Source organism: Bos indicus x Bos taurus, chromosome 15 (assembly GCF_003369695.1).
Source record: "Bos indicus x Bos taurus breed Angus x Brahman F1 hybrid chromosome 15, Bos_hybrid_MaternalHap_v2.0, whole genome shotgun sequence".
NCBI classification, from domain to species: domain Eukaryota; kingdom Metazoa; phylum Chordata; class Mammalia; order Artiodactyla; family Bovidae; genus Bos; species Bos indicus x Bos taurus.
In genome coordinates this window covers 53890815-53903767 of record NC_040090.1, presented here as the reverse complement: position 1 = coordinate 53903767, position 12953 = coordinate 53890815, and positions in this window count along the sequence as shown.

Genomic DNA, 12953 nt, shown 5'->3' with positions numbered 1-12953 from the left:
AAAAAAAATGATACTAAAAATCTGGAGTACCTAATTATAGGAGAAAGGAAATGGTTTGGCAGAATTGGGATTCCAGTGATTTTTTTCATATTTTCTTTGACTCAGACCCCGTGCAGGGAGAGTGAAATACATCAGGCATTGTTAGTACATTTCCCAACCCAGAGACTCAGAATCCCTCTATCAGGTTATTTAAAACCTCCCTGGGCATTCTTGAGTTTGTGGTATTTGGACCCACTCCCCTCTCTGTGTTTCTCCCAGGCAACCTGTGCTTGCCACCATAAACCTCACAGAAGGTATAATCCATCAGGTGGCCCATCGCAGTTGTTCAGTCCAGGTGCTGAGCAAGCACCTTAGATGAGGAAAGCTCCGTAGAGGTCCCCAAGCAAAGACTGTTGAGTGGCTGGTTCACATGCCCATAAGAAAGAAAAGGAGGGATCACTAGCATCGTCTTGGGTTCACCAAGCCCAGGTCCAGCCAGAATGGTCTCTTTTGGGAGTTGTTAGGTATTCTGGGCTGGTAGACACATGGTGAGCTATGGACATCGCCAATCTAGATTTAAGCAAGGCGTTTTGTAGAGACTTTGATGTAACCCTTGGGGACAAGATGGAGAATTGTGGATTAGACAGTAATCAAGTTAGATGGATTAGCAGACAAAGCACCATGTGCGCCAGCAGTGAGTGAAGCTGCCAGGGAGCTAATGCAATCTTGGACTGTATTAATCGAAGCCCAGAGCCCAGAAGCGGGGAGATAATGGTTTGTCCCTCTGTGTTTGGCAGTGGCCAGACCACATCTGGAGCATTGCATTTCATTGCAGTTGAGCAAGGACATTGACAAATGGATGGCATTCGGAAGAGGGGGACTGTGATGCCTGGGGTGGGGTTGGGGTGGTGATCTGTGTATCAAACCATGTGAGCAGTGGTTGAGGGAGCTGGGGACTTTCAACCTGTAAGAGAGAATGTCTAAGCGAATCCTGACAGCTGCTTTCAAATATTTACAGGTCTGCTGTGGAAGACAGAGCAGAAATATTGGATGCAGTGTCAGAAATGCCGCTCTTGACAGCAGGGTGGATTTTGGTTTGGTTTGCAGTACGTCAACAAGAAGGGAGGAGCTCTGAGCCCTGCAAAGGGGCTTCCTGCCCTCAGCTGCCCACACGATCTTCCTTCTCTGGAGCAAGACTTGAATGTAGGGCTTCACTTATTAAACACTGCTCTTCACTTTTCTGGCTTACCAAAAATATCAATATACCAGGACTTGTGCCAAACTTGGAGGAGGAAGTGGGGATACAGAGGGGGCGTACGACATTGTCCTTGTCCTCAAGAAGCTTATGTTCCAGTCAGAGAGATGCTCACACCAACAGCTATTGTGCACACAAGGATTTCCCTGGAGTGTAACAGGAAGGGCACTGGATTGCTGCTTCCCGTTCAGCTGCCAACTAGCTGTGTAACCTGGGGCAAATCACTGCATCTCGCAGATGTCAAGTGGAATGTCTAAGGCCATGGCCTTCCTCCCCTGCAGTGCACACTAACCAGCTGGAACACTTGTTTAAAACCAGCCTTCTGCTTCCTTGCATCAGTGGTCTGGGGCAGGGTGGCCAAGTGATTCTAATGCAGGGAGCACACGGATCACTGGAAAATACTGATGGAGTTAAGAAAGAACATGGCCTCTGAAAGAAGTTTCATTTTTCTGCTGAGAGTGAAGGAGGGTGGGCTGGAGGGGAGATCAACCAGTTAGGAGGCTATGGCTCTGAGCTGGGGAGGAAGGAATGCCAGATAGACTTTAAGGTAGTGGAAACTAAAACACAGGGATGGTCTCAGTGGAGAGAAGAAAGTGGCAGGTCTTGACATACAGGGGATGAGGATGAGAAATATCAAAATAACTTTTCCATGATAAAGTGTTGTAATTGGATTGGCAGATGGACTCTGCTTGAGGGTGGGGATAGAGAGTGGCCACAGTCTATGACCATGACTTGTAAATTCTGACCATTGGTCTGGTAACTCAGGGTGGGGGGTGGTGTGTCCTGAGCCCCCTCTGTGAAGGGCAGTCCCAGGTCAAATCTCTGAAAGAGGGCAGGTTCTCCCACCAGGGGCTGGGGAGGTGAGGACCTTTGGGGTCTGATCCCAGCTGACTAGGCTCTTGCCCAAACTGTTTCCCTAGCCTGGCCCCTCCTCTACCAACACCCTCCCACCCTATCTCCATCCCCCTCTTCCTCTGTCTCCCCTCCCCTCCTTCAGCCCCTTCCTCCTCCTGGCAGGGGACTCAGGGAAATAATGAGGTTGCCCAACTGGCAGTGCACGCGCCATCAGGGTGTAGAATGAAGACGGATGACTGTAGCTAAGAGACAATTTGAAAAGGGATAAATACAGGCAACAAGTTATTCACCACAGCAATTTGTAAAGAGCGTTAAAAACCTGCAGATGGGTTGTTTCACATCATCTCCTTTTCCATTTGCAGGCTGACAGGCCGGGGTAAACGACAGTGATGGATGGCTTCGGGCCTGGCCCCTTAATCTACTGCTCTGCCATTGATTAGTTTGGCTGGCACCACACCCCAGGGTGGTGGACGTGACTGTCTCTCCTAGAATTCAGAGTCAGAGCTGGGCTGTTGGACTTGGAAGGGACTCTGTGGGGAGAAAGGCTGGGGAGAGGGCTGGGGAGGGGATAGGGGGCAGAGAGGCCTCCCAAGGGTTTGACATTGGAGACCTGGAAGCTGGCACAGAGCAGGAGGAGGTTTTTGCAGCAGAGGATGGATTTGAACAGGAGAAGGTACCAGGGGAGGGGAGCAAGCAGAAGTTGAGAATCTGAGTCCAGCTCTCCAGCCCAGGCTCCATGAGAGGCTGGCTCCCCTCCATCTAGCCTGGTAATGACTGGTGATGAGGCCTCAAGGCTCTTTTACAGATCCTTATTTATTTTATAGGAATGTAATGTACAACATGGGGCTTCCCAGGTGGCGCTAGTGGTAAAAAACAAAAAACAAAAACCCTCCTGCCAATGCAGGAGATGTAAAAGACGCAGGTTCGATCCCTGGGTCAGGAAGATCCCCTGGAGGAGGGCATAGCAACCCACTGCAGTATTCTTGCCTGGAGAATCCCATGGACAGAGGAGCCTGGCAGGCTACAGTCCACAGGGCTGTAAAGAGTCAGACATGACTGAAATGACTTACCATGGCACAAAGCCCAAACAGTGACTATAGTTTTTATTTATTTTCTCCAAGGCCTGTGGGATCTTAGTTCCTCAATCAGGGATCAAACCTGTTTCCCTTGCATTGGGAATATGGAGTCTTAACCACTGGGCCACCAGGGAAGTCCCCAGATCACTTATAGCCTCTGTATCCCAAGTGCCCAACTGAGTGTCTCTCTATGAATGAATCAGCAGGTAACATTCTTCCAGTGTTATAAATGGGAAGATGGAGATCCTACAGAAAGGGTGATTATAAATATCTGGGGCCCAAGAGGAGCTGATCTCAGACTGAGTTTAGGATGCCCAAAATGAAGAGAGGATAGATGGGGGACCCTCAAGATGACACGCAGGCAAGAAGGACACAGGCTGGCAGGCTGCTGCAGAGGGGATCAAAAGATTAGGAGGCATCAAAGACTACAAATTTAGGGCAAGGTGAGAATGCACAATTCTCCATGGTGGCTAAGAAATTAGAGAGAGAAGAAAGATTTGAGGAAGAGATAGGCTGCTATATTGGTACTGGAAAAAGCATTAGGGTTAGATTGGGGGAACTTAGCTCTTGCCTCTGTTCCCCATATGGCTCACTGTAGGGTGCTGGGCATTGACAGAAACCTCCCTGGGCTTTGCATCCTGAATTTAAAGAGAGAAATGTGGAAAATCGTAGCAGTTCATACTTTTAGTGTGCTTTGCTGTGTAAAGAAGTGTTCTGGCCATCATGATACCATTTGATCCTTCTAATAACCTACAGAGAGGGAGGAGGGCAAGTTTTATTGTCCCCATTCTAAAGTTGAACAAGTAGAGGCTCGGAGAGGTGAAGAAACTTGGCCAAGTTCATACAGCTTATAAGTGTGAACTCAGGCTCTAGTCTCTGCCTCTGCTATAATACATAGCTCCATGGCTTCTGGGACTTAAGCACTTAGAGGGAAGTGGGGCTACTGAAGTACAGATCAACCAGCTTCTAAACAAACACTCATCCAAGTTTTAATCTTTAGAACAAAATACATTTTTCTAAAAACTGAGCAATTGTTGCCTGCTGGCCCATGAGTCTGAGTGTCCCTGAGATCCCTCAGTCTTGCCAGAAGGATGATAAGAATACAGATCAGCATTGGTTTCCTTACAAACTGATTGACCTCTGATTGAGGCGACTAGTTCTGGTGTTGGCATCCTTCCTGCCTGCTCCCTAACCAAAGCCTCACCATTCTGTAAAGTTTGGTATAGGGCACACCTCCTCCTTGAAGACCTCCCTGATAATCACATCACGTTGAGGACTCCCTCCTCTGGGAGCTCAGCGTGCTTGAGCCTCCACTGCTTTTATATTGCCAACCAGGCCAGATGTTCTGAGATTTGCTTAATAAATGCGATTACCTTGTGATTCTGTGGGAGAGAGTTGGACTCAAGGGCCTTTTCCAGATGGTTCCCCGCCCCCACGTCCCTGCCAGGCGCTGACCCTGAGTGAGTCAGGATTAATGAATTGAGCCCTATCTGGGCAGCTAAGTACCTGCCTGCCCTTGAACAGGTCGCTTTGCCCTACATGGGTCTGTGGTTCTTGCCTGTAAATTAAAGAGGTGATGGTGGGAGGGACAGATGACCTGGGTCAGTGCTTGTTAGCCCTGGCTGTCCATCAGAAACACTTGTAGAACTTTGAGAATTCAGAGATCTGGGACCGGTTTCAGTCCTCCTGAATCAAAGTCTCTGGGGAAGTGGCCTAAACATCTGGCTCTCTTTTTTTGAGGCCACACAGCTGATTTTGATGTTCAGCCAGGGCCGGGGAACAGCGCCCTCCACAGAGGATCAGAGCAGCCGCCAGTCAGGCACCGTGCTAAGCTGTGTGCTCTCCTCATCACATTTCACTGGCTACAGCTTGGCTACCCTCTTAGGTCTCAGGCTCCGAGACAGGTAGGCGCACTCAAGAGGATTTCTGGGGACGGTCCCCAACCTTTCTGGCACCAGAGACCAGTTTCATGGAAGACAATTTCCCCAAGAACTGGGGCAGAGAATGGTGCTGGGATGATTCAAGTGCATTACATTTGTTGTGCACTTCATTTTTTTTAATGTATTTATTTTTAATTGGAGGATAATTGCTTTACAAGGTTGTGTTGGTTTCTGCCATACATCAGCATGAATCAGCCATTGGTATACACATGTCCCCTCCCTCCTGAACCTCCCTTGTACACTTTATTTATATTATTATTATATCAGTTCCACCTCAGATCATCAGGCATTAGATCATAGAGGTTGGGGATCCCTGCTGTAGGAGAATAACGCCCGTAAGAGAGTGAGGGAAACAGGCGGGGCAGAGGGACAAGGTAAGCACATGTGGTTACAAGACCTTGGCCAAGCCCAGGGCTGAGACCGAGGTCCTTCAATGTTACCTTGAGTGGCGGTGAGGCGGTCAAGCCTCTGCATCCCACGTGGATAAGTCTTTGGTTGTGGGCAGCCTCTGTGGAAGGTCCCTAACACTGGGGAGGGCAGCTCCCTTTTGCCAAGGATATTGTTAGGAAGCCATCAGCAGGCAGTGCCCAGGCAGCTGGAGAACTGAAGGCCTGGCTCCTGAAGATGGGGTCTGGGTGTCCAACCCCCTCCTCCACCCAAGAGCATCTGCTATATTCTGATGCCCATTCATGGTAACAGAGCCTCAGACACTGACTTGTTGAAGGGATCCCAGGTCAAACTGCATCTTCTCTGCACATGGCTCAAAGCTACACAGAACATTGGAAACATCTGCATAAAATCTGGAACCCTAGCTCTGTACCCCACCCCCCACCCACGCACACATGGACATATAAGCACACACATACACACAACAGTACAAGGAGGGCCAAATCTCAAGTCCCAGGGATAACTATCTTAGGAGGCCAAACAAGGCTGTAGTAGCGATATTAAGACAAGCCTACATCTGTGAACTCAGAAGTTGTGTTCCAGCATTGCTGCTAGGTCACTTCAGTCGTGTCCGACTCTGTGCGATCCCATAGACGGCAGCCCACCAGGCTCCCCCATCCCTGGGATTCTCCAGGCAAGAACACTGGAGTGGGTTGCCATTTCCTTCTCCAATGCATGAAAGTGAAAAGTGAAAGGGAAGTCTCTCAGTCGTGTCCGACTCTTCGAGACCCCATGGATTGCAGCCTACCAGGCTCCTCCATCCATGGGATTTTCTAGACAGGAGTACTGGAGTGGGGTGCCATTGCCTTCTCCATTCCAGCATGAAATGTATCTTACTAAAAAATTGCTGTTGTTGTTTAGTCACTAAGCTGTGTCTGACTCTTTGGTGATCCCATGGACTGTAGGCTACCAGGCTCTTCTGTCCGTGGCATTTCCCAGGCAAGAATACTGGAATGGGTTGCCATTTCCATCTCCAGGGAATCTTCCCAACCTAGGGATTGAACCCTAGTCTCCCGCATTGACAAGCAGATTCTTTACCACTGAGCCACTAGGGAAAGCCTTACTAAAAAATAATTACCATTAATTTACACACCGGAAATGTTTATTTTTATTGTTCAGCATAACGTGTTTTGTGTCTGTGCCAGTCACTCAGGTGTATCTGACTCTTTGTGACTGCCTGGACTGTAGCCCGCTGAGCTCGTCTTTCCCTGGAATTCTCTAGGCAGGAATACTGGAGTGGGTAGCTATTCCCTTCTCCAGGGGATCTTTCCGACCCAGCAGTTGAACCCAGGTCTCCCACATTGCAAGTGGATTCTTCATCATTTGAGCCACTAGGGAAACCCGTAACATGCTTTAACAGTGTGTAATTATTAACAGCCTTGGAAGGACTGATGCTGAAGCTGAAACTCCAATACTTTGCCCACCTGATGCGAAGAACTGACTCCTTGGGAAAGACCCTGATGCTGGGAAAGATTAAAGGTGGGAGGAGAAGGGGACGACCGAAGATGAAATGGGTTGGATAGCATCACCGACTCGATGGACATGAGTTTGAGTAAGCTCTGGGAGTTGGTGATGGACAGGGAGGCCTGGCATGCTGCAGTCCATGGGGTCGAAAAGAATCGGACACGACTGAGCGACTGAACTGAACTGAACTGAAGGCCACTGCAGGAGCCTGACAGTGCCTTTGTACCCCCCTGACTGGGGGAACAGGTCCTTCCTCTCTCTGCTTCAGGGACCCCTCCCCAGGCCCTGGCATGGTGGGGGGCAGGGGATGAGGGCGCTGCCCCAGACCAGCATGGTTGGCCATCAACTCAGGTGCCCTTATTTGGCCATTAGTGGGGTTCCTTGGCACCCAAGCGCTTCCCCTGGAGGAGGCCTGAGCAGGCCAGGTTTCAGCCCAAGATGGGGGCGGCCTTGCTCACTCACATTTGATTCAAGGCCTCGGAAGGTGGAAGGCAGAGTGGGAAAGCAGCAGCTGTGAGCAGAGGGAGGCCTGCCTCGTGCAGCAGAAACACCAAAATAGACTCAGTAGTGGAGGGAAGGGTGGAGGAGGCAGTCTGAATACTCACCTTGGGGAGAGCCGGTCCTGAGAGAGCCTGGAGAGGAAGAGTGAGCTGGGGTACAGATGGGTGAGAAAACGCCTCTGACCAGGAGCAGCGCTGGGGGCCCCCAGAGCCTGGGTGTTGGTGCTCTGTCCAGGCACCCACGCACTTGCCTGCTTGCTCTCTCTCATCTGCGTTCATTCACTGACCCCCTTCCTTTGCTCACTCTTCTTGTTTCTCAGACTGAGCTTTCCTGAGGGCGGAGCAAGCCTGTTTTCACGCCCTGCACCCCTTCATCACCCAGCGCAGTGTCTCCCCTCTCGGGCTTAATGAATGTTGGTTTATTCTTTCATTTTCATTCCACCTCAGATTCATTCACTTTCTTTGAAGACTTTGTGTCTCTGAGGGCATACAGGGAGCTCCCGAAGGCATTCAGAGCACGAACAGAAACCTCTTGAGGGGAGTTAAGAGTCAGGTCCATGAAGGAGTTTGGTTCTAGCTCAAGTGGTGAGGGGCTCCAAGTGGCTTGGCCAGCCCGAGGGTCAGGGCCAGGGGGAAGCCTGCCTGGGCTGCGTGTGGGCCTGGCTTGGGAAGTGCCCCCTCGGGGAGCTGGACACTACAGTGGAAAGGATTTGGGTCTGGGGAGGGAATGGAGCGCCCCAAGAGGACAGGAGTAGAGGGGGAGTCAAGATTGAGTGGAGAGAGGAGATAGATGCAGGGAGAGGACCCTGATGGGGAGACCACAGAGGGAGGCTGTGCTGTCCTCTCTGGCTGTCCAGGGCTGCTGGCTGTGCCTGGCCTCTGTAGACTGCCTGGGAGCTTGGTTTGCTAGACTCCACTTTTGCATGGGCTAAGATGGATGCAGTGACCACTGAGAGTTTGCCCACTAAGCAGGGTCTATCCTGACAGCCTCAAAATGACCAGGAGGAAACTGATTTTGAAGAATACACAATCCCAGGAATGAATGGCTCATGGCTAGCCAGGGTGTCATGCAGGCATATCAGTTCCCAATCATCAAGCTGCCCTGTGACATTGTCTGTGAATGACTTACGTGTGTGTATGTGTGTGTGCTCAGTCGTGTCCAACTCTTTGCAGCCCTGTGGACTGTAGCCCACCAGGCTCCTCTGGCCGTGGCATTTTCCAGGCAAGAATGCTGGAGTGGGTTGCCATTTCCTTCTCCAGGGGATCTCTCCAACCCAGGGATTGAACCCATGTCTCCTGCATTGACAGGCAGATTCTTTACCACTTAAGTCACCTTGGCAACCAATTAGAAGATGAATTTGGACCAGCTAAAAATCACCTCCTCCCAAAGTAGAAAAGAAACCAGCTGGTCTCAGTTTGCACCTCTGTCATCTCCTTGCAGGCATGCGTGAGCATCCATGTTCACTCAGCTTGTGTTAACCCAGGTCCTCTGAGAGCTGGCCTGATGCTTGTTCACCGTGTGGATCTAGGTCTCTAGGTCTCTTTCTGCCCCCTGCCTGAGGGATTCTGCCCAGACTCTTTCTTGCAGGAGGGTCTTGCTGAACCTCATCCGTGTCTGCACCATCGTCAAGGGCAAATTCTGACACTGCTCAGGTGAGAGGCTCGGAATTCACATCCTCGCCACCTCCCTCCTCACATCTCTTCCACTTTCTCAGGAGGTGTGCTCAGTCGCTTCAGTTCTGTCCGACTTCTTGTGACCTCATGGACTGTAGCCTGCCAAACTCTTCTGTCCACGGGATTTTCCAGGCAAGAATACTGGAGTGGGTTGTCAGGCCCTCCTCCAGGGCATCTTCCCAACAGAGGGATCAAACCTGGGTCTCCTTCATTGCAGGCGGATTCTTTACTCCTGAGCCACCTGGGAAGCCCTTATCAGGAGGAGGGAACTTTTTTCAGGTCACAGAGAAGAGGGTGGGGGATTTAGACCCTCTTTTCTATTCAGAGGACCTCAAAAAGGAACAGCTTCCTTCACTGGCCTCTGGGGACGTGGCTGTTTTTCCCTGGTAAACAGGAGAAGCAAATAGGGCTGTGAGTTCCCAGGCACAGGCTTGCAAAGGGCTGGCCTCTCTCCCCTGCCCATCTGGGCCTTGCCAGGATGCACAGACGAGGCAGCCAGGGAAACAGGAATTCTGAAATTCCCAGAGTAACTTGCTGCAGAAGAGTGTGGGGACGTGCCCTGTCACCCTCTCTTCACCATAGCTGACCCCTCCCTATTGCCATCTGTCCCCCCTCAACCCCATCTGCTGGCTGAGATTGCAGTTTCCAGCAAGGACCGAGGTCATCTGGTGGCCAGAAGAGCCTCCATCACTGTGTTACTCAGACAGGAGGCAGTCATGCCATCGGGGGCCCACCCCTGAAACATCCTCTGGACCCTCAGCCAGAGGGGTGGGGGAGAGTTTCTTCATCAGAGGAAAGGCCACCGCAGCGGGAGGGGAGAGGAGGTGAAAGGTTTCTGGGACAAGCCACTCCAACGAGCTTTGGCAGTTTTGAAGGTCACTTTTTTTCCCCTTCCACCAAAGAATTTAATTAGGCTTCTATAAAGCAGTTAGATTTAGGAGCGGAACATTTTTAGCTCCCCTGCTAGGAGTGCTCATGAATATTAAAGACCGAGGAAGGAGGCAGGAGCTGGGCCGGCTTGCACCCTACCCGGAATCCCTGGGGACTGTGGCACGTGGGCACAGGAGAAAGGGCAGCTGGGTTCCTTTGGCGATGGTGGAGGGGGGCATTTCCTGCACAGCCCCCAGCAGCCCCGTATCATTAAGAGTTGAAGTCATCACTTCTTCCACTCAGCCAGGACCCAGGCTGGAGTGTCCTGGAGTTCAGTGCTGGCCTGATGACACGGATGACAGCAGAGGGGTGCAGGCCTTGGAAAGGGCACTGAGGACCCACTCCCCAGGCCACCCTCTAGGGCTCTTACTGCCCCTGAGAGGAGGGCCAGTTCCCTGGGGCCAGCTTCAAGGCTTTCCTACAGCAAAGGTCAGCCACTTCCCCATCCGGAGCATGACTGGGTCATGTCAGAGAGCAGGGGCTGATCAAGTCGCTGTGTGCTCAGCCTGCACGGGGCATGAGACAGACCTGCATCCGGCCTGCAGAGGTTTCCAGTGGAGCCAGGAGACCAGATGGGCTCTCCAGAGCTGTCTAAGAGAGCAAGTGGACGAGTCCAGCTGTGCTCAGTGAGAGCATTCTTAGTTCCGTGGACTATGGGTGGGTGGTGAGGTGGCACCGGGCACCGCCCAGCCAGCTCTCCCATTACAGTGAGGAGTCCCTTCCAGCTCCTCTGTGGATGTCAGCCAGACCCCACCTTCTGACACGTTCCCACAGTGTGCCGAGCTCTCCAGACAGGTTCAGTCCCAATGTCACCCAGGAGCCCCACTCACAGGGCCCCTGAGGAAGAGGCGGGGGGTGGGGCTCCTGTCTCCTTCCATTTTACAAGTGGGGAAACTCGGGTCTTGAGGATGTCAGCCCTGACATAATCCCCGAAGGAGCCAGGGTAGATGCTCACGCCCAGTATCAGGAGGTGGGGCCATGGGAAAGGAAGAAGGCAGCCTGTTTCTGGGCTCAGGTTGGAGCTGTTCTCCTGACAGCTGCCTGCCCATCCTGGTCTTAGTCATCTGCCCACAAAAACCCTCCACACAGCACAGCAGCGGTTGACGGCTGGAGCGCCGGGCCAGGAGCCCAGAGAGCTGTAAAGAGGGCGGTGGGTCTGTTCAGGGCTATTTGTGATTTCAGTTCTTTGAAGGCCCAGCCAGGAAATAATCTGGCCTTCTGTTGAGGCCTGGATTTGACCCACAGAGTTGCTGAGCTGGCCAGGGCCTCACTGTCTCCCAGCTGCTGCAGCCCGGAGTGCCACCGGTGTTATCCAATGAGTCCTATGGGTTTTGTTTGTTTGTCTTGTTTTTAAGAAATAGAGGCCTGACCAAGGTCTTGAGATGTCTCATTTGTGAATGCCAGACCTACTCTCTGACAGTCTTGGTTTCATCACTGACTTGTGTTGTGACCTTGGGCAGGATTCCCTACCTCCATGGGCAAGTGTTCTCTTGAGCACAGGATGTTGACAAGAGCCCCAGGGATGCCTGCAAAGTCTCAGTTTCTTGATGTCTCATTGAGGCCCTTTTCCCAGGGGGCAGCTCTGGCCATCTGGGTTCAGGAGCCCAGGGATCTGTATTTAGGGTCCAGTCTCTGCCCGTGACCCTGGTTTGTCTTTCAGGGTTTCTTCCTGCCCCATGTCTGGTGGGGGGATGGGCAGGAGCTGTATCTGAGGCTGTAGACCTCCCTCCGGGCAATGAGGGGCGATGCCAGCAGCTCAGGTTTGCGGAGAGCAAGCAGACCTGCAGAGTAGATGGCCCCCTTTGCCTACCTAAGAAGCTCTCTGCCCCTCCCCATCTGGCTCCTTCCACCCTCTGCCCGCTCTTATTCACCAGCTGGACTCCCTGGCCATCCATCCATCTTGCCTATCGGAGAGCCCAGGGCACACGCTCCCGGTCTTGTCAGCTTAAAATTAAAGACTTGCTTCACGGAGCCGGGTCCTCTCCAGAGACACCACACTTTGATTATCCCCTCAGAAGGAGTGGTTGATTCGGTTTCTGCTGTGATGTTCCAGGGTGGGATGGGGATGGGTGTGGGTGGAGGGAGGAGGAGATGGCTGGAGAAGATCTCGTCTCTCTGGATCAGAGAACCTTGCAGAGCGGAGGGACCTAAAGGGCTACGTCCCCTCGAGCCAACTGACCTTGGTTGCAATGGCCAGCGTGCTGGCTCAGGGGGATGTTGCTACAGTGTTTGTTATGAGGCTGATCAGGATGGACCGGCTAGAGGATCAAAGACAGCAGAGGAGGCTCAGCACTCCAGGTTTGCTGAGTGGCCAACCTCCCTTCTTTGCTCTCATCATTTCCATGTCGGATGTTTCTTTACAGAGGAAATCCAGTTCTGCCAGGAGCCACCTCCTGTTCTCCCCAGAGGGAGAGACTGGCTTTGACAGTGCGATGTGAGGAAGTGTGGCCAGAGGGGGCGCTCTTTGGGTGCCCATCTGGGCTTCTGTGTCTGTGCAAGGAACCCAAGTGCTGACTGAGCTCTCTCTGCACCTTAAGATTTATGACACTGGTCTGAGCCCCCGTCACACATCTGATGAAAATCCCGTGCTCTATCCCAAGACTTATAAGAATTTCCGGAGGGAGGACTCTCATGAGCACCTTGGTTTTGAGCTCATGCTTCTGCTGAATTCACTCGTTTACGGATAGTCTCCTGATCCATACAAGCCATCCCAGTTTGGCAGTTTCAATTTAGACGTGGGATTCAATTCCCTCCTTTGAATTCTACCCCTAAACCACTCACACCAGGCATTCACAGCTGTGTCAGACTTGACTGAGTTGTGGGGAGACAGAAA